The following is a 13,380-nucleotide window of genomic DNA, read 5'->3' as shown; positions in this document are numbered from 1 at the left end:
CCAAGCATAATAATCACGTAAAGTCCAGACCTTGACACTCATATATCATCTAGATGGTCTCATTTGGTGATTTAGCCCCAAAAATGACATTCTAAGCTCATGACTCCCAAGATAACTCATAAAGCTCCAAGGGTTAAGGTCTCTGGACCTCTTTGAGTCTAGATCCAAAGCATACACTCGAGAAGGGACCAATTGCTCCACATAACCATCCTCAAAAGAGGTTAGAAAACCCTAACTCTAAGAACCAATACCAAAACTGAAGAAGGTCCGAATAAATACCTCAAGTTGAAGTCTATAGACTCTGAAACCACTAGAATCACACCTCCTTTAGTCTCCTCTTGCTCTTGATCACCTTCTTCTTGCTAAACCAAAGATAAAAAGATCAAATATAACTTCTCCTTCCTCCCAAACGATTTAGCTCACTTAGGGTTCTCTCAAGGGACTGGTAGCCGCAATGGGGGACTATGAGTGCCCTTAAATAGGCTCCAACCCCAGGGGATTAGGGTTTCATTAAACAGTGTGGACTCGCCGAGTCGACTAATGGACTCACCAAGTCCAGTCGCGAACCCGGATGAATTTCCGCGACCCTACTCGGCGAGTCTAAGCATCAACTCGCCGAGTTCCTTCACAAATTCCAAAAATAAAAATACTAGAATAGTATAACTGGGAATCCGGATGTTACAAATACCAGATTATGCAGTTCCCATTTACATTAATATTACTACAAAAACAAACGTTACAACCGATATCATAAGGACCTAGAATGTTGATCCCTTTCGTCGCCTCCGCTTCTTATCCTGACACATCTTCTACTTCCCTTCTACCTTTGTCCTCTGCACTTTCCACTCTGTCGCAACAACGCAACGAGGACAAAGGTAACTTTTTTAATTTACAAATTAGAGGTTCAATTATGTGTTTTCTTTTTTGGGTTAATTTTGTTTGTAGATCAATTTTACAACTGCAAAGGTAGGAGGATTTGAATGGGTTACTTGGAGATGTTGAGTATAGTTTTGGGAAGTGGAAAGAGTCAACAAGGTTACTACTTTTTGATGAGAAACATGCCTATAAGGCGTTCGATGAAATGCCTGATCCAATTAAGATATTAATTCCAGGCTAGTTTACCTAATTCATTAGTTGATTATAATTGTTCGATTAACCATTTTAAATGAATGAGGTATCTATTGTAGCTATTAGAAGTCCCAACTAAATTTACTTTTCCGCCCCTATGTTTCTGGACATTGAATTATGGAATGTTTTGAACCGTGTTTGTGAACGAACACAATTGTCATCAGGTAAGATGGTTTGGGGGGAGACGAAAGGCGAGGGAAGATAGGGAAGAGTGTAGGAGTAGGTTGATTCCACCATTTGTATTTGAATTTCACAGTTTTAATGTTTGTAACTGTTATTCATTTTCTTCTTTGTTCTTTTTAAGTTTTTAACACCATCTACTTGACAAGAATCCTCAACGAAAAATCTGGTCAAGATTGTGTTTGTACTTGGTGAATTGTATGATCAATCTCTTCTTTTACACCAAATTACAATCCTACCCTTCATAAGTTTTTCATTGAAGGATGCACTTGCAATTGCTAAAAAGCTCACTTCAAATCGAAAGGAACAATTGATCAAGGTACTTCCATTAATTTATTTTTCTTTTTTTGTATTCATGTTGTAAAATTTCTTTTTTTTTCTTGCAGCTTCATAAATATTTTCTTAATATGTGAGAATATAGTGACAAACTTAAAAGATGTGAGCACCAACTCCAGGTTAGTCTCTCTATTATTATTGTTTTTTCTACTTAATGCAAACAAAAAAACGCTATAGTTTTAAATGAGTTTTTGTGTATGCATGTTTGTGACTTTTTTCCTTATGAAATTAGTGTTATTGTTTTGTTATCCTGTTTGCAAATATTAATTTTGTTAAAGATGTTACAAATTCTTAATTATGTTTATTTTTAGACCAAAAAATGGAGAAACAATCTGAAGAATTGAGGGGCATATCCGGTAGATATGAACATGACAAGAAAGTTTGGGTGGTTGCGGTCAAGGAAGTAGGTATTGAAACCATACCACTCTCAGCTCTCTCTTCAAGCACATCATTGTGCTGAGTCAGTTCCTTCTTGATCTCAATAACATGGTTTCTGTAGTTCAAGCAATGGGTGGGTAAATTAGTAAATCCATGGTTAAATTTTCACCATATTGTAAGTTTTAACATTTTCTATCATTACTTTTAGTTGCACAGTGTGAGCATCTTAAAGTCAAATACAACAAAGAACAACTCAAGGGAAGAAAGCTTCATAATCAATTCGGGGATATAAAAGGTGTGCAAACTTTTTCTTTTTCTTTTTCTTTTTTTAAACAAACATATAAAGCTTCTAACTTTCTATAAATACTATTTTTTTTTATAGTTTTGATTCATCATCAGACAGACAATGCTTCACCATTAGTGGCTTTACTTTTCGATGGATACTATGGTGAAACAGAGACAGGAAAGACATTTACCATGGAGGGTATTAGGGGAAATCGACGGGTTAGTTATAGAACAATAGAATAATTATTCAAAATTGCAAAAGAAAGAATTCATACTTTTGCTTAGCAGTCGAACCTACAAATGATTATGCACAAGATTCACCATCAAAGTTGTCTTCTCCTGGGAGAACTACATGGGCCAAAACTCTGAAACTTCCACAACCTTTAGGGGGCACACAAGATGAATCTTCTTCATCTGAAAACACTCCAACAATGATAATGCGCATGGACGTTTCATCTTCACGAAAGTTGCCAAGTCTCGGGTGGTGTATTGATAAAGATTTATGTTGTGTTTATTTGGAAAAATTGCAGTTTTCCCACCCAACACCATGATCTACGAAAATCATATGCCATAGCCAGCATCCAATATCACTCCTACTATTTTGTAATCGAATGCCATGTAATGACCAGTATTTTTTTGTAATCCAATGGCATGTAACCATAAGTTCTTACCATTTTGTAATCTAATGTCATGTTAACTCCTCTCTTCATATATTTATCTGCTGAAAAAACATAACAACATAAACTTAAACAAATAAATTTTGTATACACATCATTTTGAAAACAACATCGACTCCTTCTGACCCCCGCGTAGCGGGGGTCACCTTTCTAGTTTGATATTAAAATGAAAACGAACTTATTTCTACATGTCATCGAACAAACTAAAATTGAAACTAGATGCCAAAAGGACAAATCACGATCAATAAACTATATTTGTAATAAATAAAAAAAGTGATTTATATTGTTAATTTTTATTTAGGGAAAATATGATGTCGATTCTATAAAGACATCCAACAAAGGCAAAACTGAAACAATAATAATGTGAATTATGCATTATTTTTTTTTTTTTTTTTGAATATGAGGTCATATGGAACATTAACAAAACAAAACACCCAACATACATATTTATTGTAATGCTAATTATTAAAATTTCAATAAAAACGTTGGGCTTGTATTTAGCCATTCAAGTTAATAACAAAAATGACCACAATCATAACAAATATGACCACAATTAGAGAGATTTTAGTTGACTGACAAACATTTTTATAAAGTAAATTAGTTGTCGAATAGAAATTATTTGCCACTTGTTAAAATAAATTATTCGTTGGATGTTGAAAAGAATCTAATCACCGGCTCTTGTATTTTCATCCCATGTTTTTTTATTCTGAAACAGCAAGCTGGGAAAAACATTTATCGTCGAAAGAAATTATCCCGCACGCCACATTGCGCGGGTATCCTACTAGTATATATATTGTAACATCCGGATTTTTACCAGGTATCTTGTAATCTAAAATTTGTTATATTGTGAGAGGGACTCGGCGAGTTGGAGCTCAGACTCGCCGACTAGGGACGCGGGATTGAACATTGGTGCGCGCCTGGACTCGGCGAGTCTGCGCTGTGTAATGAAACCCTAAATCTCCGGGTTTGAGGCCTATTTAAAGGGCCTTATGGCCGTCATTTGTGCTCACCCAACCCTCAGTGAGTGTCCCTAGAGTTCTTGAGCGATTTGTGAAGAGAAGAGAGCCATTCTTGATCTTGTGTGTGTTGTTTAGCAAGAAGAAGGAGACCCTAGGCAAAAGGAAGCAAAGGAGGTTGCTATTTCGTGGATTTGGAGCTTAGATCATCACTCTAGAGGTATTATTTCAGACCATTTTCTGTTTAGTGAAACTTGATGCAATTTAGGGCTTAATGTGGTCATTTATGGGGTGATTTGGTGCCCATTGGTTCCCTCTTTGAGTTGAGAGCATGGATCTGGATCCATAGAGGTCCAGAGGGCCTCACTCATCAAGCTTTATGGGTGATAATGGAGTCTTTGACCTTGTGTTGTAGTATTTGAGTCAAAAACATCATATATGGTCATATAGAGGTTGTATGTGCATCAAGATTCTGACTTTACGTGCTAAATGAGCTTGGAGGGACTGGATCTATGGATTAATGGACTGGATCTGACCTTTAGAGCAAGATTGAGTCAGTGCATGGCACGGACTCGCCGAGTCCGAAGAACAGACTCGACGAGTAGCATGAATGTTGCCCGACCACACAGCGAGTGGCCTCGCCGAGTTGGGAAGGGTGAACTCAGTGAGTCAAGGGGGGGAGACAGGATGGACAGGTGGACCGAGTCAAACTGGACTCACCGAGTTGTTCTTGAGACTCGGCGAGTTGAGTCGTGGTGGCCCCACAACTCGTGCCGGGTGGAACTCGTCGAGTTGAGGGAGATGCTCGACGTGTCAGGGGAGGGTTCCAGGGAAATTGGTGCATGCGCTCAGACTCGCCGAGTCGCTATAGTGCACTCGCCGAGTCCGGTCAAAGTTGACCGTTGACCGTTGACCAGCGTTGACCTAGATTGACTTGCTATAGTGTGGTCAACCCTAGTTGGGGAAGTGTTAATTAGAGATGTATTGTGCTATAGGGGGACTACAGCTCGGCAGATCGAGTGATTAGCGATTTCAGGTTTGCGATTTACCGAGACACGCGAGGTGAGTTTTCTCACTATACTTTACCTTGAGTTGGTAACCAGAGCTATGTGATAGAGTATTTGTATGCTATGTATGTTATGTGTTGTACTGCATGATTTCTATGTGATTTATGTGGTGCATGCTTATCAGAGTTAGAACCTGAGGGTTCACAGAGTTTGGGTGCACGGACCCACAAAGTTATAGCCTAGAGTGGCTAATATGTGATATATGTGGTATTTTGGGGAACTCACTAAGCCTTGTGCTTATAGTGTTGATGTTGTTTATTTTAGGTACTAGTGACGACCGCGGGAAGGCGCCGGCTTGATCCGTACACACACACGTTTGGAGCTTGACATTTTGATCTTGGGATTTTGTACTGTTTTGTTGAACAATTATGATGGTTGTTTTTTATGAATATTAATGGAATTATGTTTTTATAAAAATTAAAAAAATTGGTTTGAAATTTTCGGTGTTACATATATATATATATATATATATATATATATATATATATATATATATATATATATATATATATATATATATATATATATATATATATATATATATATAGGGAAAAGTGAATATACCCTTAAGGGTATATAAGCTTAGGTACCCAAACTCACCATAATACATCGTTTTGTTTGATATATTCATTATATTTTTCTTAAACATTAATCCCTAACTTGATTTACTTTCAAGATTTTTAAAATTTCACTATTATATTCCTTTTAAATCACATTTTTTTGCCGAACACCTTATAGGCTATATATATTATAGTTCAAAATGAAATTATGTAATAGAAAGATAAATATGAAATTTATAAAAATATTGGAACTAAATCAAGTTAGAAGTTGAATTATAACAATATTAGACAATTACAGTTTATATATATGATACAAAGGATGTAGTATGATGAGTTTGGTACCTAAGTTTATATACCCTTAAGGGTATATTCACTTTTCCCATATATATATATATATATATATATATATATATATATATATATATATGTGTGTGTGTGTGTGTGTGTGTGTGTGTGTGTGTGTGTGTGTGTGTTTTGTTATATGATTTATTGAAGATATATAATAAAACTATATGTTTTTTAAGTGATAAACATGTATAATCACTAGGCCTTAGGTTTATCCATTTAGAAACTTTAAATGTGCGTAACCCAAGAAACTGTTTAGCTAGTGGCAAACAAAAGGATAAGGAGGATGATAAATTAAGAAGGCAACAAAGTAATTTCGTAAAGACATAACACCCGAAGTTGTTTAATTGAAGACTTTATTTTATTTTATCTTCTTTCCGTTGTAGTTTAGTCTATAAGTAAATTTAAAATTGATCTTGGGTGACGTTAGAACGATTATTTTGTTATATAATCTATATATGAAAATTGAGGTGTTACAATATATATATATATATATATATATATATATATATATATATATATATATATATATATATATATATATATATATATATATATATAAAGAGAGAGAGAGAGAGAGAGAGAGAGAGAAGAATAACAAAAGAAGAAAATTATAGAAATCAGTTAACCTTACGGTCAAAAAGATTACCGATTCAAGCCAGAAAATTAGTTTTTAAAATATTGTTTTTCCTTTAAATGTTTTTTTAGGAGAAAACAAAATCGGAAAACCTTAGGGTGCATTTAGTTGTGGAAAAATGAGCCGTTTTCCGGAAAATTTTTCCAAGAAAAATAAGAATTTTGAAAACGCGTTTAGTTCGTCTATTTTTCTAAATTTTTTCTCGGAAAATGAAAATTTTCCGTTTTCTAAAATTATAAAGAAGTTGAAAAATTTTGGAAAACTGATAATCATTGTTTTTCACATTTTTCTAATTCCAAAAATTTTCTATAAACACACACCCACTCTACCCCATCCACCTCTACCTACCCCCCCTACACACACACACACACACCCATCCACACACACACACACACTAACCCGCAAACACACACAAACACATACATACCCACTCACACATACACACACCAACCCACACACACACATACATACCCAACCACACAAACACACACACATACATACATACCCACACACACACACCCTAACCCGCACACACACACACACACTCGCACACACACACACACACACCAACCCACACACATACACATACATACCCACCCCCCCACACACACACACCTACCCACAAACACATACACAGACCCACCCACCCGCACACACACACACACACACCAACCTCCCCCCCCTTCCACACACACACACCCACCCACAAACACACACACATACACATACATACCCATCCCCACACCCACCCACAAACACACACACACACACCCACACACACCCACCTGCACACACACACATACCAACCCATAAACACACACACATACATACCCACCCATACACACACACACACCAACCCACACACACATACATACCCACCAACAAACACACACACATACATACATACCCCCACAAACACACACAAACACACACTCGCACCCCAACCACTCAACACCATCACGACAATCACCGACCTACCATCACCACCACCACCACTAACCCGTCACTAGCACCACCACCACCGTTGCCGTCTGTCATCACCACCACCGCCGCCGACCTACTACCGTCACCGCCCCCACCCACACCTTACCACCGCTACCGTTTTTTAAAAATGAAAACCGATAGAAAAATACACATCTAAACACGTTTTCTAATTTTCTAAAACTGAAAATGAAAAATGAATAAGTTTAACTAAACACGTTTTCTAAATTTTTCAATGAAAAATGAAAACGAAGAACGAAAATCGAAAAGGAACAACAAAAAACGAAAAATAAAAACTATTTTTCCGTAACTAAACGCAACCTTACTGTAAAAGAAGACGGATGACTAGAAACCAATAAATAATGACGAATCAGCACTATTATGCATATCATCTCTCCTTGACCCCGTATTCTATGTGATTGGCAGCAAAATCATCCATCAAACATGACTTTAGGACAAGAGATATTTAGAGGTAGGGTCGTTTCTTATCATTAATAAATAAAGTTATATTTTAAAAGATTTATTATAAAATTACAGTTATAAAAGATTATAAAATCAATTTTTTAAAAGACTTGGGCCATACTCGGAGCACCCACAAAGGTTTTGCGAAGTATTTTCTCACTTAGTTATTATTATTTTCTTAAAATCGATTTCCGTTATAATAAAGTATTCTCTTTTTGGCAATGTACTCCAATACATACCTAGCTTCTCATGATTTGAAAAGGTTTTTCTTAGCTACAAATATAGGGTTACAATTTATACGGGTCAATAACTATGTTCCATATGTATGTATGTTCGGTTACCGTGGTTTTCATGTAAAAAAAAATCAATATGAATATAGTAGCCTATTATTATCGGCCATTGTATGTTAAATCGTTTATCATGACAATTGTCAATCGTTTAAATGAGGTATTTTGACCAAAATACCATTTATATTGAAATATTGAAATTGTTGACCTATGATATTTTTCAGTAAGCTATATTAATATATATATATATATATATATATATATATATATATATATATATATATATATATTATCATGTATAAATATTATTACTATTGATTTATATTTTTAATATTCAGTAAATACTTAAGTAATTTTTTAATTTTTTTTTCTAGAATGTAAAAATTGGGTCATATAGTTTGCAATAAACTATGAATATGTTCTAAAATCTTTTTAACTTAGACAATCATTTTTTTTTTTTTGGAATTTACCCCTCAAAAACTTAAAATGTTTGTTTTGCTCTTTTAGTTCCTTTTCTATATCACTTTAGTACTTTAATAATTAAAACTATAAGGCATGGGCCCACCCCACTATTAGAACAACATAGGGTTTCATTTCCCCAAAATGGAACACCAAAACAAGCGACTTGCTCTAAATCATTTAATTATTTAAATCATGAACGGTAATTTGTAAAAAATTTATCCAAAATTGACCATTGAACAAGAATTAAAACACATGCCATCTCTCATGTGATTATTGTAATGATTTTTGAACTTGGTGTAACGAAAACAAGGTGTTTGAGTCTTTTTTTTTTCTTTTGAAACAAGTTTACACCTTTATTTTGAAACAGGTTGAGATCATTTATATAGCTATTCAATTGATAATATTTTGAACACGAATTAATAACACAAATTTCAGAACGCGAACCCAAAATTGAATGGATTAAGAACATAAGTTTAAGAATCATAACAATGCGAATTGATTTTTAGGTTTTGTTCGTCCTGGAAGATGTTGATTTTAGAGGTGACAAGTGTTGATTTTAAGGCTAGAAACATCGACATGGATGACAGTAATGGATCTCATTGAAGGTTTCTAGTCTTCATCTTGCTTGATTATTTTGATCTTGATCTTGCTTGATTATTTTATGTTTGATCTTGCTCGATTTGTAATCTAGAATGGAGTGATTTTGATTAAAGTTTTTATGGGATGTAATCTTGGACTGAAACACAGACCAAATACACATTAGAAAGAAGGAATATTAAGAAAATACTTAAATAATGTAAAAATGAAATTACAAACGGAATATTAAGAAAATACTTAAATAATGTAAAAAAGAAATTGAAAAGGAAAAACAGTTTACAATTAAAAAAAATTAGCTTTTGGACTAATAATACAAATTGAAAAGATTTCGGGACAATATCCCTAATTTTTTCCAAACACAAGGACCAAATTTACAGTTTAGTTTAAATTAAGACGTCCATTTAACTAATAAAGAAAGGTATGAATTATTTTTAAAACAGTAATTGATGATCACATCAATTGTCAATTTACTGTGAGCCTAGTGGCAATTATTTTAAAAGAAGATACGATAAGAACAACTCTTTTCTTCTACTTTGAGCCAAAAAAGATTTCATTTTGTCTTGTTATCTTGTTTAGGAGATATTTTATCATCCAATTTGAATAAAAATAATCATTGAAAGTGAAACAACAACCACGTATTTTTGGGGCAAGTAAAACACAAGGTTGAGAGGAGCAGCATGATGTGCTGGGGACCTTATTCAGAAGGCCACAATTTCATTTGCCACTGCCGAGGATACAGCTATTATTTATAAATAAATAAATAACAATTCCTTATATAATAATAATATAACCAAATTGTATATGTAATATCACAAAAAGCCACCAATTTCCTAATTAACTATTATATCCAGTAGTTAAGGTTCTTTATCTTTAGATTTTGATCCAATTTAATTTCTCTTATTTTAATTCTCATTCACTAATATTTCGGTATAGCCTTCAATTTTGCAATACCAAATAAAGAAATTAGTTTGTTTTTGAGAATCTATTTTGGTAAATTTTGTTATTTATCTTGTAATGCTAAAAATTGAGGATTATATCAAATTACATTTGTTGATATTATCCTTGATTTCGGTATTTTGATAAAAACAATAAAAAAGTCCTATGACCCGGTATTCTTTTTCTTTTCTTTTTTTTTTCTTTTAACTTTTTGGGGTTGTGTTATAATAGATATTTTAAGGATTTTTTTTGTTGTATTAGTTTGTTTAATGACATATAAATTGTCAATATCACAAGAGAAAACAATCTATAATAAAATTAACATGGTTTTGCTTCAAATATAAATATCACCAATCAAGCAAGATAGAATTCCATTCTACAAAGGGTAAAAAAGTCAATATATATATATATATATATATATATATATATATATATATATATATATATATATATATATATATATATATATTGGTACCATTCGAGCATGCAAAACTTCATTGTCATATTGATTTAATAGCAACATGGACCTCATTACTCCGATCCATTTAAGGTGCGGAACACCGGCTGTGAAACATGAATAAGGTTGTATAGTGGGTTTGTTGACATAAAAATGTAGGAACAATAATTAGAATATAAAATGGAATTATATAAAAGTCACTGATAACAATAATAGCATTGTATTCTTCTTCAACTCCAATCCATTTAAGGTGGGGAACACCAACTATTGTGTATTCTACTATATATAAATGTAAAACCCCATATACATACCTACCATTTTCACTGTAACTTCTCCTCTTTGAACAATTACTCATTGGATGAAAAGGAAACCATTGAAGAATGCAACAAAAAAGTATAACATAAGAACAACAAATGTGCTACGATATGAGAAAATAAATAATGTACTCATATAAAGTTGTCAAAAAGATCCATTACCAATTTTCCTCCTAGGCTTATACTTCCCGTCAATCACATGATCACCACTACCTTCCTGACTTTTCTTTCTTCCTCTCCCTTCTTCAACACTTTATCACATATGATATGATCAGAAAAACCTCATGTTTACTACATATTTAAAAATCAGTTTAATAGACCAACTGTTTACTGAAAATTTACAACAAAGGTTATGTTGTGATTATCAATAAAACATGATGATCCAGAACTCTAGAATTAGAGGAACCATTAATTGTAAACATATATACAAATACTTGGTGGCAAAGCCCTGAAAAAGCAAAATCGGAGAAATGTAAAAGGGATAAGGAAGATAGATAAATACCTAAAATAAAGGGCATCAAGTGCGAAAAGAAAACCACTACAAAGGGAATAGGATTCTTGCAGCACATACATGAAAGTAATACATCTCCTATAATAAATGAAGCTTTTTTTTTTTTTTTTTTTTTTTCACATGTCTTTTTCTTATTCATTTGGACACATAACATTTCTAGAATTTTAAAATTTTTTTTCCCACTTATTATTTTATTGTATTTTTTATTTTATTAAATTAAAATTCCACATTTAATGTGTAAGATAATATATATGTAAAATATTTATTAGAAAGAGTTTATATATGTAATGTATTCAATACATTAAAGTCTCATTACTTTTAATAATTCATTTTTTTTTTCATTTTTCTTATAAATTCAAACTTTTCAAATTGTTAAAATTTTATATTCGTTTTTTTTTTTTAATTAAACTCATGTAATATATGGGTCTCACACCTAGTGGTCATATTATATGGTTTGAAATGGGGTAAAGTTAAAATGAGATGTGTTTCATAGAATTACAAAGCACAATCTTCTATATTAAAACAAAATATAATCGGTGGATGACGATTTAGAGGAAAAAGGTGGTGGTGGATGGAACTGGAAGGCGGTTTGGAAGAAGGAAACTAATAGAAAACCTTTGAAGCCGATCAATAATAAATATAATCGATGGATGCATTTGATTGGATGTAGTAGGCGGTCGTGGAAAACACGTGTGCTGGGAGCGACCAAAATTGCCAACCTTTAAAACATGTGTGGCCAAAGTCTAAAGCTAAAGAAAAATTATGTTTCCATAAGCTCTTGTGCTTTATATATATATATATATATATATATATATATATATATATATATATATATATATATATATATATATATAAATGTTGTGGAGTATAAACACACACATATTCTAAATGTATCAAGATCTTTGTTGTTTTAATATGGTATCCTTGTTAAGTTGTTAAGTACTCGGAGAAGCCGTTCTTACTTCTGTATTTTTGAGAAATTGAATGCCTACATCCATTTTAAATGGTCAATCTCCCTATGAAATTCTGTTTACAAATATTCCTAAAATTGATTTTTAACAGTATTTCGAAGTCTTTGCTTTGCCACTACACTTAATAATACTGATAAGTTTCCAGAAATAGATGAAAAGTGTGTTTTACTTGGTTATTCTTCTAAACAACAATTTATAAATTGCTAAGTCTTGATTCAAAACTTATTTTTATTTCCAAGGATGTGAAGTTTTATGAATCTATGTTACCTTATAAGATGAAATGCATTTATGTTGATAAATCTTCATCTACTTTTGATTTCTAGGACCTTTTTTCATATGATGATACAAATAACATTGAACATACATACATATATATATATATATATATATATATATATATATATATATATATATATATATGATACTATTGATTTAGATAGCTTGAGTGTTAGTCATCAGTTAGATGAAACTAGTGCAATACAAAACCTGGATGAGATTCATACTAGTCGGGTTAGCAACCAGATTGGTGAGGAAAATGTTTCCCTAACTGGTAGACCTATGCCAGCTTCATTTGGTCAAACTTTTTCTGAGGAAAATAGTCAAAATAATACCTTACCTACTTTTAATCAATCTCTTGGATCCTCTAGGTCTAGACGTGAATCACAAATGGCTATTAAATTTACTGATTATATTGTAGAAGGAAAACATAAATATGGTATTAAAAGAAGTGTGAATTAGTTTTTTTTTCATAGTAACGAAAATAAGTGTTTTGTTTCAAATTTAAATAAAACTGTTGAACCCAAAATATTTGATGGAGCCTTTTATGATCCTAACTGGGTAAATGCAATGAATG

The sequence above is a fragment of the Lactuca saligna genome, chromosome 9 (genome assembly GCF_052625555.1).
Source record: "Lactuca saligna cultivar CGN05327 chromosome 9, ASM5262555v1, whole genome shotgun sequence".
Taxonomy (NCBI): domain Eukaryota; kingdom Viridiplantae; phylum Streptophyta; class Magnoliopsida; order Asterales; family Asteraceae; genus Lactuca; species Lactuca saligna.
The sequence above is the reverse complement of the archived record's forward strand: the minus strand, read 5'-3'. Positions refer to the sequence as shown.